The sequence below is a fragment of the Schistocerca serialis genome, chromosome 5 (genome assembly GCF_023864345.2).
Source record: "Schistocerca serialis cubense isolate TAMUIC-IGC-003099 chromosome 5, iqSchSeri2.2, whole genome shotgun sequence".
Taxonomy (NCBI): domain Eukaryota; kingdom Metazoa; phylum Arthropoda; class Insecta; order Orthoptera; family Acrididae; genus Schistocerca; species Schistocerca serialis.
In genome coordinates, this window is record NC_064642.1 from 229,787,017 (window position 1) to 229,799,787 (window position 12,771).

Below are 12,771 nucleotides of genomic sequence, written 5' to 3' on the forward strand. Positions count from 1 at the left end.
TGTCTCGTCCCGTGTGCTTTAGTCTACCCCGTCGTTAAGTCGCTGTGTTCCTCTTTCACAGCAGGCAGTTCGTTAGCAGTGTGACGGCGCCTTGCTCCTGGTCACCTTAGCTCCTGGTCACCTTAGCTGTTCGTCGTGCGCTCAGTGTTGTGACCTCCCACGCGGTGCATTGTCAACAGGCGGCTCCGGTGCTAGCGCACCGACCTCGGCAGCAGCCGCTCGCTGTGACGTCACGCTGGTGGCAACAGCAGAGCGACGCTCTTAAGTGGGGATGGGCGGCTGCAGTAACACAGCCTAGCTGGCGTCCTATCCAGGCAGCCAGTCGCCAGCTGGCGTGCGTCAGCAGTAGACGCCGTTGTGTCAGTGTCTGAACAAGAGAGGCAAGAGCGAACCACCCCTTCAGCCGGCCAAGGTAATTTTTTTTAAAAACTTCAATATATCAGTGTCATATGGATCTGGATGAGGTGAGCGACTACGTCACGAATTTTAAAAACAAAACAAAGTGCTGCTTCCGTCATGCATAATAGCGATACTTGCTTTAGCACGACGTGTTTCAGCAGCAAGCTATTACCAGTTGCAGATCTGTTAATGAGACACTATTGTGTATGACTTAATACCTCACAGGTGCGATGTTTGTTGTTGATGTTGTTGTTGATGTTTTGCGTGCCAGCACGCTGTACCGATCTCCCACTCATTGAAGACAACTTGTCATTGGGTTTTCAAGAAATTGGCTCGCCACCACTTTCAAACCATTAAAATTCATGAACTCTGTCATACAGCTGAAGTAACATGGAATAACGTACTCGTACCTGACATACAAGCTCAGTTCGACTAGAGGCACCGATGTGTTGCTACTGGAGTTGGAAGCACTATGCACTGAATTTAGCTCTATGTACATGCTCAGATCGTCTATAAATGTAATCAAATAATTCTTCCTACTATACTGTGTGTGCACAGTTAATGAAACTTGGTTATTTGCTATTCTTTTTTGTGCTGCAAATTGAATGGCTAGCAGAGTAGTTGTTTCGGCACTGACAAGGGTTGCTGGAAACTCCCTGAGCCTTGAGTCCGAGACTATCCTTACACGGTTGCAAGAAATCGTCTGTCTCATTGGGAGCTCGGGAAAGAAATATTCGTCTGTCTTGTTAGCAGGTCGGAAAAGAACAAATCGTCTGTCTTACTGGGAGATCAGAAGAAAGATCTTATAATTTGTCTGCCCAGGATCCGACCCATCGGGCTTCTTTTGTTCTATTGTCGAGCACAGCTTAATCAGTAAACATGATTTTATATTTGAGGAAACGAAAATATTGCCAAAATTATGTCCAATTTATTAAGCCGTAAGAGGTTTCATGCATACGAACATCCTCAGTTGACAAAGTAGCAGAAATTTGCCGATGTCATGACGTAAACTAACAGTCTTGGTGGTTCTCCTACAGTTCATTTTCATTATCTGTGGAAGAATGACTTTATGATGATTAAAAATCTTGTCCCACGCGCCAATCTTTGGGGGCACCGTCATCAAAGACGCCGTATACATCAGGATGTGCAACAGCAACTTTAACAGACTCCAGTAGCAACTGCAGGCGCCGTCGCGTGTGGAAGCAGAATTTCAGTATTAGCCTACTACCTGACCACAGCACTATTGCGCTTCGCATTGTGGGACACATGCGTTGAAGTTACGATAAAAGAGCACATTGGTGACTAAGGAAGACACATTACACAGTGAATGCTTTTAGGGCAGTTGTGCATACAGGATGTTCAGTGATTCCCGTTACAGATTTCTAGGGCTTGTAGGGTGAGTGCATAATATTTTGAATACCGTTTCCATTCTGAGGCGGTTTCAATTCAATTCTGCTTGAGGAACTGAATTTGGCGTGACGCAATACAGTTATTACGTAACAACTCGAAAGGAAACACAACAAAACATGCATTTATCACTCCTGTAGAGACAGAGGATGATCTACTGGCACGAGTTCTGACCGCTGCACTAGAAATTGAAAATACGTCAGGTGGGATGGAGAGTGTGCACCAGAACAAGATCTGTAGGTTCAGTGCCTGTAACAACGCTCGTGGTCGCCACATCGAGCCTCTGTTGTAATGCATTAGTACTGTTCTGTACACACAGTGTGCTGGGTTCATTTTTGTTTTGAAATAATGTAAACTCGAAAAAAAAAACAAAGAGATCTGCTTATATGATAAATGGATGTTTCTTTATGTTTCCTTTCGAATTGTTACCTAACAATTGTACTGCGTCAGACCTTATTCTATTTCTCAAGCAGAAATGGATGAATCAAACATCTGAACCGAAACAGTCGGAGAACGGATATTGTACGTTTTCGGACATTGGTTCCTGTTCAAAACATTATGTGCTAACTCCTCTCTACAAATCCTAGAAGTTCGTTACGGAAATTTCCGAACATCTTGTATAGCGTCAAATAGTTCAGCATGTCTTCGTGAAATAGCACGATAATAGCTCACGATAAAACGACCGAAGCGCCCTCCCTCCCAAGGGCAATGAAATGTTGTTCGAATAATACACAGAAACTCGACGTCTTGTTTACGCTCCATATAGTGCCACTCGCATGGCAGACGTAGACGCGACATCAGGCAGCGTAACAACAGTCATTTGCTTCTGACCAAAACGACTGAGGTTACTGCCGAAAGCTGGAGCTTATATTCTAATCTGACGCGGCAACAATTTTGTACAAGGATTCCATTGCAAATAACTTCGTTCCATCGGGTAGCCGCACTGCTGTTAACCGCTGACAGACTGACATATCTTAACGAGTGTCAGAGCTCAGTAAACAGGCGAGTCGACGTCAGGCGCGTATCAAGCGCGTATCAGCTGCTCGTGGAGATAAAATGAGTTGCTGTCGGGCAATTACTTTGCGAGATGATGTTTGAAACAAGTTGCAAATAAACCACACAGGACCTAAGCATTGCTGTCTTTGACACACCATGATTCAATAAAGTCGCCGCAGTGACAAGTTTAGAAAGTTCAACAGAAAAACTTTAGCGTAGTGGCAATATGTATGAGACAGGCGAAGTACCCTCATATTTCAAGAAGAATATAACAATTCCAATCCCAAAGGAAGCAGGTGCTGACAGATGTGAAAATTACCGAACCATCAGTTTAATAAGTCACGGCTGAAAAATATTAACACAAATTCTGTACAGACGAATGCAAAAACTGGTAGAAGCCGACCTCGAGTAAGATCAGTTTGGATTCCGTAGAAATGTTGGAACACGTGACGCAAAACTGACCCTACGACTCATCTTAGAAGATAGACTAAGGAAAGGCAAATCTACGTTGTTATAATTTGTAGACTAAAAGAAAGCTTTTGACAATGTTGACTGGAATACTCTCTTTCAAATTCTGAAGGTGACAGGGGTCAAATACAGGGAACGAAAGGCTATTTACAATTTGTACAGAAACCAGATGGCAGTAATAAGAGTCGAGGGACGTGAAAGGGAAGCAGTGGTTGGGAAGGCAGTGAAACAGGGTTATAGCCTATCCCCGATGTAATTCAATCTGTATATTGAGCAAGCAGTAAAGGAAACAAAAGAAAAATTTGGAACAGGAATTAAAATCCATGCAGAAGAAATAAAAACTATGAGGTTCGTCGATGATACTGTAATTCTGTCAGAGACAGACTTACACTAAAGACAACACACACACCTATGCCCGAGGGAGGACTCGAACCTCCGACGGGGGGAAGCGGCGCGGACCGCGACAAGACGCCCTAGACCGCGCGGCTACCCCGCGTGGCAATGAAAGATTATTTAAAGACTGTATCTTCTTTATATTCCGCCTATTTTTACTGAAACATCCCTAATGTGTGTTAGAAAAGCAGTCATTTTTAAGGCCTCATCTTCCTCTTTGTTCTGTCGTTTATATGTCGATAGCACTCATTGTACCAATATTCATTGCTCAATCGGCATCCGGTACGGGCTGCGTTGCTGAAGGTCTTCAGAACGCCCGTCGTTTGTGCCGAACGGTAGTTGGGAAATACAGTTCCGTGAGAGTGGGCTTTTGAAAAACCGATTGCCCAAGTGTGCCATCACTCTCTCTTTGCACCAGGTCGTCTAAAAACGGAAAGCAGTCTCTTTCTCCATAACCATAGTACATTTTATATTTTCATGTGTGGAATTCAGATTTTGGAGGAACTGTCGCAGACTGTCAAAACGATGAGGCCAAACTGTAGAAGTGTCATAATCGTATCGTCCAAATACTGTTGCTTTTAAAATAGACGAAGCGAGTGCTCGCTCCTAAAAATCTTCCATAAAAAGATTGGCCACCCGGGAGACAAAGGACTCTTCATGGCGGCACCTTCAGATTGTTCAAAACACTCGTTGTTAGATGAAAACTACGTCGAGGAGAGGATGTGCTAAAACAACGCTGTAAATGTCGGCCTCAGACCCACAGTCGATGAAATGTAGTGAGTCCAGGAGATGCACATTTGTAAAAAGTGAAACGACTCAAAGCTGACCAACAGGTCGTTGCCATCCAGGTTAGTAACTGAAGTCTGCTGATAAAATAACTGGAATTTCTTATATGATATAGACACTTGCCTACTATTGATTTAAGTAAAGATGCAAAGTATTTTGCCAAATCATACGGGGCTGCTCCACTAATGCTTAGTCGGACGTAAACGCACACCTTCTTTGTGATTTTTGGCAATCCACACAGCCTAGGTGGAACTGAATTATATGGTCACAATCTCTTAATGATCTCCTTTGGTAGGGTATTATTAGATAAAAACTCCGCCATTTTTCACATCAGTCGGTTAGTCATTACGTCGAGTCACACAATAAGACAACGAACTTACTAATATCGCCCTCCCGTGGCATGAGCACAGTGGTGTTACATTTACCCAATTTGAGTACTATCGTAACCTCATCGAGTGCTCTTAAGTTACGGAGAGCTGCCCTCAGCATTGACGAAATGTTGTTCTTCGGTGGTGTCGCTCTCGTCAACACACGGAAAGACTTCCGATTCCTCAGCTAAGTCTGCTGCAAGGCGGCGCTCAGCCTCTTCGCTGGAACTGTCGGAATCCGCTAGTGGTGGTGAAATATGCATAGGAGCAAAATTAAGACCTCTTGCCAACACAGGTACAGTCCCAAATTATTTTCAGCCTCTTTTACTGAAACATCCCTAATATATAGTAGATAAGCAATAGTCATTTATAAGTCGTCATCCCCTTTGTTGTTCTGTCGTTGTACGTCGGTAGCACTCGTTGTACCTGCCATGACGAATATTCACGCTCAGTAACACATTATGCAGGAATTTGGGTTTAAAATGAAACAGCTGATGGTTCAGATATGCATTTTATGCATTACTTAACGGCTGATGGCTGTCATCTTCCAAAAAATGTTTTAAACAAATACGGTCGCCACAGCTATAGTTTCTCCCGTCAAATTAATACTGGATCGTAGGAGCTGCCTGAGGCATCCGGGTCGAAAGTCGGTCAGCCTTTGCAGTCTGCCTTGTCGAAACCTTGTTGTGGATCTATTTCTGTTTGGACCATGTCGCAACATCCACCCAGTTCCAAGGTAACGAGGATAGACATTCTGCCACTTCTAGACGCAGATCGTACATGTCCTTCTATAGAACTGATCACTCTAGCGTTCTGTAAGCGATTTCTTTTTCAAGGTCGCTACACTTCCGCGGAACGTGTTCAGTACATCCAAAGCTTCCATTAGCCTTACCAAATGTAGATTTTAGCTGTTCTGTCCCGTTTCATACGCCTTGTTATTACTAACCCGAAATATTTATGCTGTATGAGCTCCAGATGTACATAATTAATCTTTTAATGAACTTCTGCCGTGTTCTTTGTCTTTGTCATAGACATTAACTTGCATTTATTCACATTTGAAGACAGTTGCCGCGCATGAGAGAGTGTGGGAATTCTGCTTTTTCTTATGACCGTCCAACAATAACGCTTCACTCAGCAGCATCTTCTGATAGCGCTGCTATCTGATAAATCGTTTAAGTTCATTACTCTTCCTTGGAAAACACCTGACATTACTTTCGCTTAAGTTGATAAGCCCTGGTCGACTACAGCTTGCTGGGTTCTATTAGCGAAAAATTAGTCAAGGGCATGCCTCATTTGTGAAGCTACTCAGTAAACCATATCATCTACATTTACATTCATACTAAATTACCGGATGGTAATTCCAATTGTACCACATATTACGCCTTATTTCCGTCTCATCTGAGTATGGAACGTGGGAAGAATGATTGCTTGTACGTCTTCGTGCGTTTTGCTATTATTCTTGTCTTACAAGGTAAATTCCTACAAGGACATGTAGGCTATTGTACTATATTTCTAATTCTTCACTTAAAGCTTGTTCTTGGAACGCAAAATAGTTGGTTTTTCAGTATCTGTGACTCTCCCATGGACGAAAGAAACTTGTGTGTCCCACACACACTTGAGCAGTTTTCTAGAATGGGTGAGACGAATGCTTTGTAAGCAATATCCTTTGTAGACCGATTGTACTTCCCTGTCGTTGTCGGCTGAAGAGTCCGTAGACATGTTTGATGCAGCTCTCACTGCTAGTCTATCCTTTATAAGCCTCTTCATCTCTGAATAACAACTGCAACCTACATCCTTCGGAATCTGCTTACTGTATTCACGTCTTGGTCTCGCTCTACGATTTTTAACCTCCACACTTCCCATCAATTCTAAATTGGCGATCTCTTGATGTCTCAGAATGTGTCGTATCAACCGATCCCTTCTTTTAGTCAAGTTGTGCCACATATTTCTTTTCTCCCCAGTTCACTTCAATATCTTCTCATTAGTTACATGATTTACTACCTAATCTTCAGCATTCTTATTGCTACATTCCAGACAAATACCTTCAGAGAAGACTTTCCAACACGTATATTCGAACAAATTTATTTTCTTCGGAAATGGTTTTAGTACTATTGCCAGTCTACATTTTATATCCTCTCTGCTTCGGCTATCATCAGTCATTTTGCTGCCCAAATAGCAAAACTCATCCACTGCTTTAAGTGTTGTTGCCAATCTAATACCCTCGGCATCGCCCGATTTAATTCGAGTACATTCCATTATCCTTGTTTTGCTTTTTTTTATGTTCATCTTATATGCTCCTTTGAAGACACTGTCCGTTCAGTTGAGCAGCTCCTCCAAGTCCTTTGCTGTCTCTAACAGAATGACAATGTCATCGGCAAACCTCTATGGTTTTATTTCTTCTCCCTGGACCTTAATTCCTGCTACTAACTTTTGTTTGTTTCCTTTACTGCTTGCTCATTGTACAGATAGAATGACATCGGGGATAACCCTGTCTCATTCCCTTCCCAACCGCTGTTTCTCTTTCATGCCCCTCGACTCTTACGACTGCAGTCTGTTTTCTGTACCAGTTGTAAACAGCTTTTCGCTCCTTATATTTTACCCCTGCTGCCTTCAGATTTCAAAGAGAGTGTTACAATAACATTGTGAAAAGCCTCCTCCAATTCTACAAATGCTATAAACGTTGGTTTGCCTTTCCCTAACCTATCTTCTAAGATAAGGCGTAGTGTTAGAATCGCCTCGCGTTTCTACATGTTTCCGGAATCAAAATCGATTTCTCTCGAGGTCGGTTTCTACCAGTTTCTCCATTCTTCTGTACAGAATTCGTGTTAGTGCTTTGCAAACATGATTTATTAAACTAATAGCTCTGTCAGCAACTGCTTTCTTTGGAATTAGTATTATTACGTTACTCTTGAAGTTTGAGGGTATTTCGCCTGTCTCATACATCTTGCATATCAGCTGGAAGAGTTTTGTCATGACTGGTTCTCCTAAATCCCTATTACCCTAACAATAAAGTGAATGCCACATGCTTTATCTGCGACCAGGCCTATGTGATCGTATTATTTCATATCCCTACATATTGTTACAGAGAGGTATTTGTACGAGTTGACTAATTCCATTTGTGACCTACTGATATTGTTGTCACACGATACTATGTTTCTTACTTTACATTTCTGAATATTTAATTCACATTGCCACATTTTACACCACTTTTCAATGTTTTGAAGAGAGTGCTTCATTACAGACAGCTGAGTCACATGCGAAAACCGTGAGGTTACTATTAACTTCTTTTCTACTTTCTCTGCAATTACTTATTCTGCACCATGCATGAGATCGAAGAATGACATATTTTACTTTTTTTGGTACAGGTTTCTGGTGCACTATCTGTTTATTTACTCGTAGTGATTCAAGTTACACGATAAGCTCCTTTCGGCGTTTTGCGATGATCCTGGTAAAATTATTTTCGACAGCTTCTTCGACTTGATCACACAAATTAAAGTACTTACAAATAAAGTGATCGTAACATACCAAGACGATAAGCGACATTTATGTTCCAAGATGCAATATGGACCTCACATACCAAAGGTGTAGGCGTGATAATGGCAAAACGGCTAGACGAATTCGTCGAGTAACTTATATCACTATTAGTAAGTAATTAAATAGTGCCGCAGAAACCTGTATCAAAATACAAAACGGAGCGAGGTGGCGCAGTGGTTAGCACTCTGGACTGGCATTCGGGAGGAAGATGGTTTAATCCCGCGTCCGGCCATCCTGATTAAGGTTTTCCGTTATTTCCCTAAGCCGGCCGGTGTGACCGAGCGGTTCTAGGCGCTTCAGTCTGGAACCGCGCGACCGCTACGGACGCAGGCTCGAATCCTGCCTTGGGCATGGATGTGTGTGATGTTCTTAGGTTAGTTATGTTTAAGTAGTTCTAAGTTCTAGCGCGCTGATGACCTTAGATGTCAAGTCCCATAGTGCTCAGAGCCATTTGAACCATTTGATTTACCTAAATCGGTTCAGGAAAATGCCGGGATGGTTTCTATGAAAGGGCACGGCTGACTACCTTTCCTAATCCGATGAGACCGATGATCTCGCTGTGTGGTCTCCTCACCAAATCATCCCAACCTAATCAAAATACAAAGAGTTATTATTAATGTTGTATTTCATGTTGTTACTGTACAAAATGAATAACAAACGTCTCAATCCACTTCCCCTGACCACACCTGAAGCTACGTCTGTATCTGTCACCTACTCTCCGCCTAAGTAGGGTTTTTAAGTGTCCGGCTGTACCCGGACGCGTCCGGTTTATTACGGCCGTGTCCGGGCAAATATATAGGGAGATTTTTCCCATCGTGTACAAACTCTATGTTCGATGAGACGATACGGCACATTAAAGGTCTAAAGAACTTACGTCCGGAATTGCATGGCTCCCATGCTAGAGACCGTTTATTCAGTCATACACTATTTCGAAGACCGCGGTCTAATACAGGCTGTACCACGCAGCCACAGTTACAGTATGTGTTGACAATCGTTTCCATGTGCCTTAACATACGCGTGTAAGCGTCGTGATTTGTTCTGTCTCACACATTCACATTGGCCAGGCTGCATCCAAACAGAGTTAAAGGCAGCATGAATACGCTGCTCCAGTGTCTCCACATCTGGAATGGTCTCTGCATATACGACGCTTTTGAAATGACTCCATAAACAAGAAATCGCACTGTTTGAGATCCCGTTAACGAGCAGGCAATGCAACTGGACTCACACGTCCGATCCATCGACCAGGGAAGACACGACTGAGATACATCCGGACGTTAACGGCGAATTAGGCTCGAGCACCATCATCGGGCAGCCACATAAACCTTCGAATCATCAACGTCACTGCTTTCAGAAGGGGAGGCAAAGTCACCCACAAGAAACGCAGATAGTTCCGACGTAATAGGCGACGTGGAAGGAAGACTGGTCCAAAAATACTATCGCCAGTTATCTCGACCCACACATTCCGGCTGCACCGATGCTGATGAATCGGTGTCACCATACTGTGGGGATTCTGCATACTGCCCCACAGATGACGGTTATGAAAGCTGAAGATACCACTCCGCGCTACGGTGGTCTCATCTGTGATGGTGATGGATGACACAAATCCTGGAGTCGTGGTTGTCTGGTGAAGAAACCAATGACAAAACTGCTCCCGATGCGGAAAGCCTGTCGCTAGTAAGCCCTGCACACGCTATAAGTGATAAGGGTGGTAACAATTGTCACGGAGAATGTTCCACACGGTCGTCTAACTTACCCTGTACTGGCGGGCCAACTGCCTGGTGCTGACGCGGCGGTCGCCTTCCACAGTGTTAATCAAATTTTCCTCGAAGTCTGGTGTCCGAACATTTCGGGTACGTCCTTCATGATTTCCTGCTTCCTGAAGCGACCCTGTCTCAGACAAACGGCGAAGCACTGTTGCAAACATGTAAGTCCGGCTGTCCGGCTTTTGTTAGGCTTTTTGAGATTAAGTAAAGAATGCACAACTAAGACCCCTTCCAAGCTAATGACGAATCGGGAGATACACTGTAAGGATATATAGATATATCAACAAGTGCTATTGTAAAAAAAAAAAAAAAAAAAAAAAAAAAAAAACATGACTGTAATTTCTTTGAACACTAGCAAAACTTCACGAGATTCATCGAACAACAGAATATGACTTAAAAATTGCCGGCCGAAGTGGCCGTGCGGTTAAAGGCGCTGCAGTCTGGAACCGCAAGACCGCTACGGTCGCAGGTTCGAATCCTGCCTCGGGCATGGATGTTTGTGATGTCCTTAGGTTAGTTAGGTTTAACTAGTTCTAAGTTCTAGGGGACTAATGACCTCAGCAGTTGAGTCCCATAGTGCTCAGAGCCATTTGAGCCATTTGAACTTAAAAATTTTTGTTCATATAGCAGATCATATCATAATAAAGAGGTTTATTTGGGATTATTGAAATTCGTAGAATATTGCTTTGAAATTTGAGGTCGAAACGTCAACGTCGAAAGGGTGTCACCTTTGATAAATTTCGAATGGACAAAGGAACGCAATCAACTGCAGAATGACAAAGTCACAAAGATGATGTTGGTGTGTAATGTAAAATTACTCTGTCGGAAGTTCGAGGAAACAGTTTACAAGAAAAATATCGTTCTTTATAACGTAGGTTCAAGTGAGAAATGTGAATACTTAACTACATATTATTCTTTTTTCTTTGTAAATCTAAGTGAAATAATCAAAGTTGCTGAATGACTTGTAGTTTTCCATCGCATAAGAGTATTTGTTTGTTTTTTTGAGGTAATGAAGAACTTATTTACTTTGACATCAAGTTATATATTGCCTTTGATCGACAGTCCTGTCGCAAATTGGTAGATAAAGTCTTCCGCACTCGCTGTTAAAATGTCTTTATTAAAATGTTGTTAACGGTTTCACATTAGTGGAGATGAATCTTCAGGTAATCTGTACAAGACATTAAAACATAGAATTGCAATGGCTCGAAAATAAATGTCTACTACCGTAAAGCGCCTTATATCAATGAGAGCTGTGCACTCATAGTCTTTTTAAACAGTCGTGGCGCAGCAAAGTGATTGCTTGGAGCCAAGTCTCATCGTTCATCGTCAAGATTGAAACATACAGCACGCTAAAAGCAGTAGTCCGTGATTAAACTGTTCGGAACCCACGGAGCGCCTGTAAGTGATAAGAAGGCGAATAAACCTATATAAATTCCTGACTATCGTATAATTATTCGAACAAACTAAAAACACGACATTAACATGTCTTAACTTGGTCAGGTAGGTATAACAGAGCTTGAACGTCTTGACATGTCGTACATGTTGTAAACAGCGTAGAAATGTGTACGGCACTAGCGTAAACCGTACTGACGCGTCGGTGTTAGGAGCCACGTTTCCAAGGTGGAGCTAGCGGAAGTCTCGACCCGAAATGATGCTATCTATGACAAAAAAGTTTTCTCTTGGCTCTACAGTGGATCTAATTTACGTACTGTTATGTGTTATATGATCATTAGTAATTTTTCTTTTTTCGAGACATTCGTAGTTCAAAAGACAAAAAACTTTAAAATACAAGACATTATAATCCTGAAAAGTCTAACTAACAACACGAAATTTTTATTGCAATATTCCTCTGTTTTAGAACAGGCAAGGGTATAGCCTATGCGTAGCATTGTGGAGCACATAAAGAAGTTTCTTTTCCCTATTCTGTCTATGGCATGGTAAGACATTCAAGCTCTGTTGTGCCTCTCTGTCGAAGTTAAGACATGTAAATGTAGTGTTTATGATGAATTTGCATAATTAAACGACAGTCGGAAATTTAAGTAGGATTATCTGGTTTCCTATCAGTAATAAGTGCTCCGCGGTCCCAGTCAGTTTAATCATGGGCGACGGTGTTTAGCGTGCTATGGTTTCTGTCCTGCCGGTGAACGATGGGGCTTGATTCTAAGTTATCATTTTGCACATTGCCGCGCCTGAACTGTTTATACACGGCACTTTATTGTAGTACACATCTATTTTCAATTTGAAGAACAAGTGTGGAAGATTTTATCTACCGATTCACGACAATATTGTCGATCAAAGACAATAATACATATACAACAACGTTACATTTTGAAGAGAAGAAAATTGTAGTTGAGACTCTGATTTTTTGTAACATTCTTTTTCAACAATCTCTGCTTTGGCTGCAACTCGCCTCGTTGCAGGACTGTGGCATACTTTGGCGACGATTCCGCCTTGAAAATAATGTTTCTAGCTCCGTAATACATCTGTTGGACGTAAAGATGTGATTCCCGTAGTGTGGCAGCGGTTGTCTGGAGCTTGACGTCGTGGGACTGCAGTTCCAGAGTGTGCTCAGTTAGAAACACGTGGCACCGACGCATTTTAGGGAACATCTGTCGTTCCAGATTCCTACCAAGTGGCGCCTGCGAAACATTTTCACT

General features: G+C 42.5%; 1 protein-coding gene across 1 annotated transcript in view; it reads left to right on the forward strand.

Moving 5' to 3' along the window:
• Positions 1–303: 303 nt before the first annotated feature.
• Positions 304–12,771, forward strand: part of LOC126482389 (probable cytochrome P450 301a1, mitochondrial) — a 165,206-nt gene continuing 152,738 nt past the window's right edge. The window contains exon 1 of the mRNA XM_050106496.1: positions 304–412. The gene's annotated coding sequence lies outside the window, so the exon portion shown is untranslated. The remainder of the gene's footprint in view (positions 413–12,771) is intronic.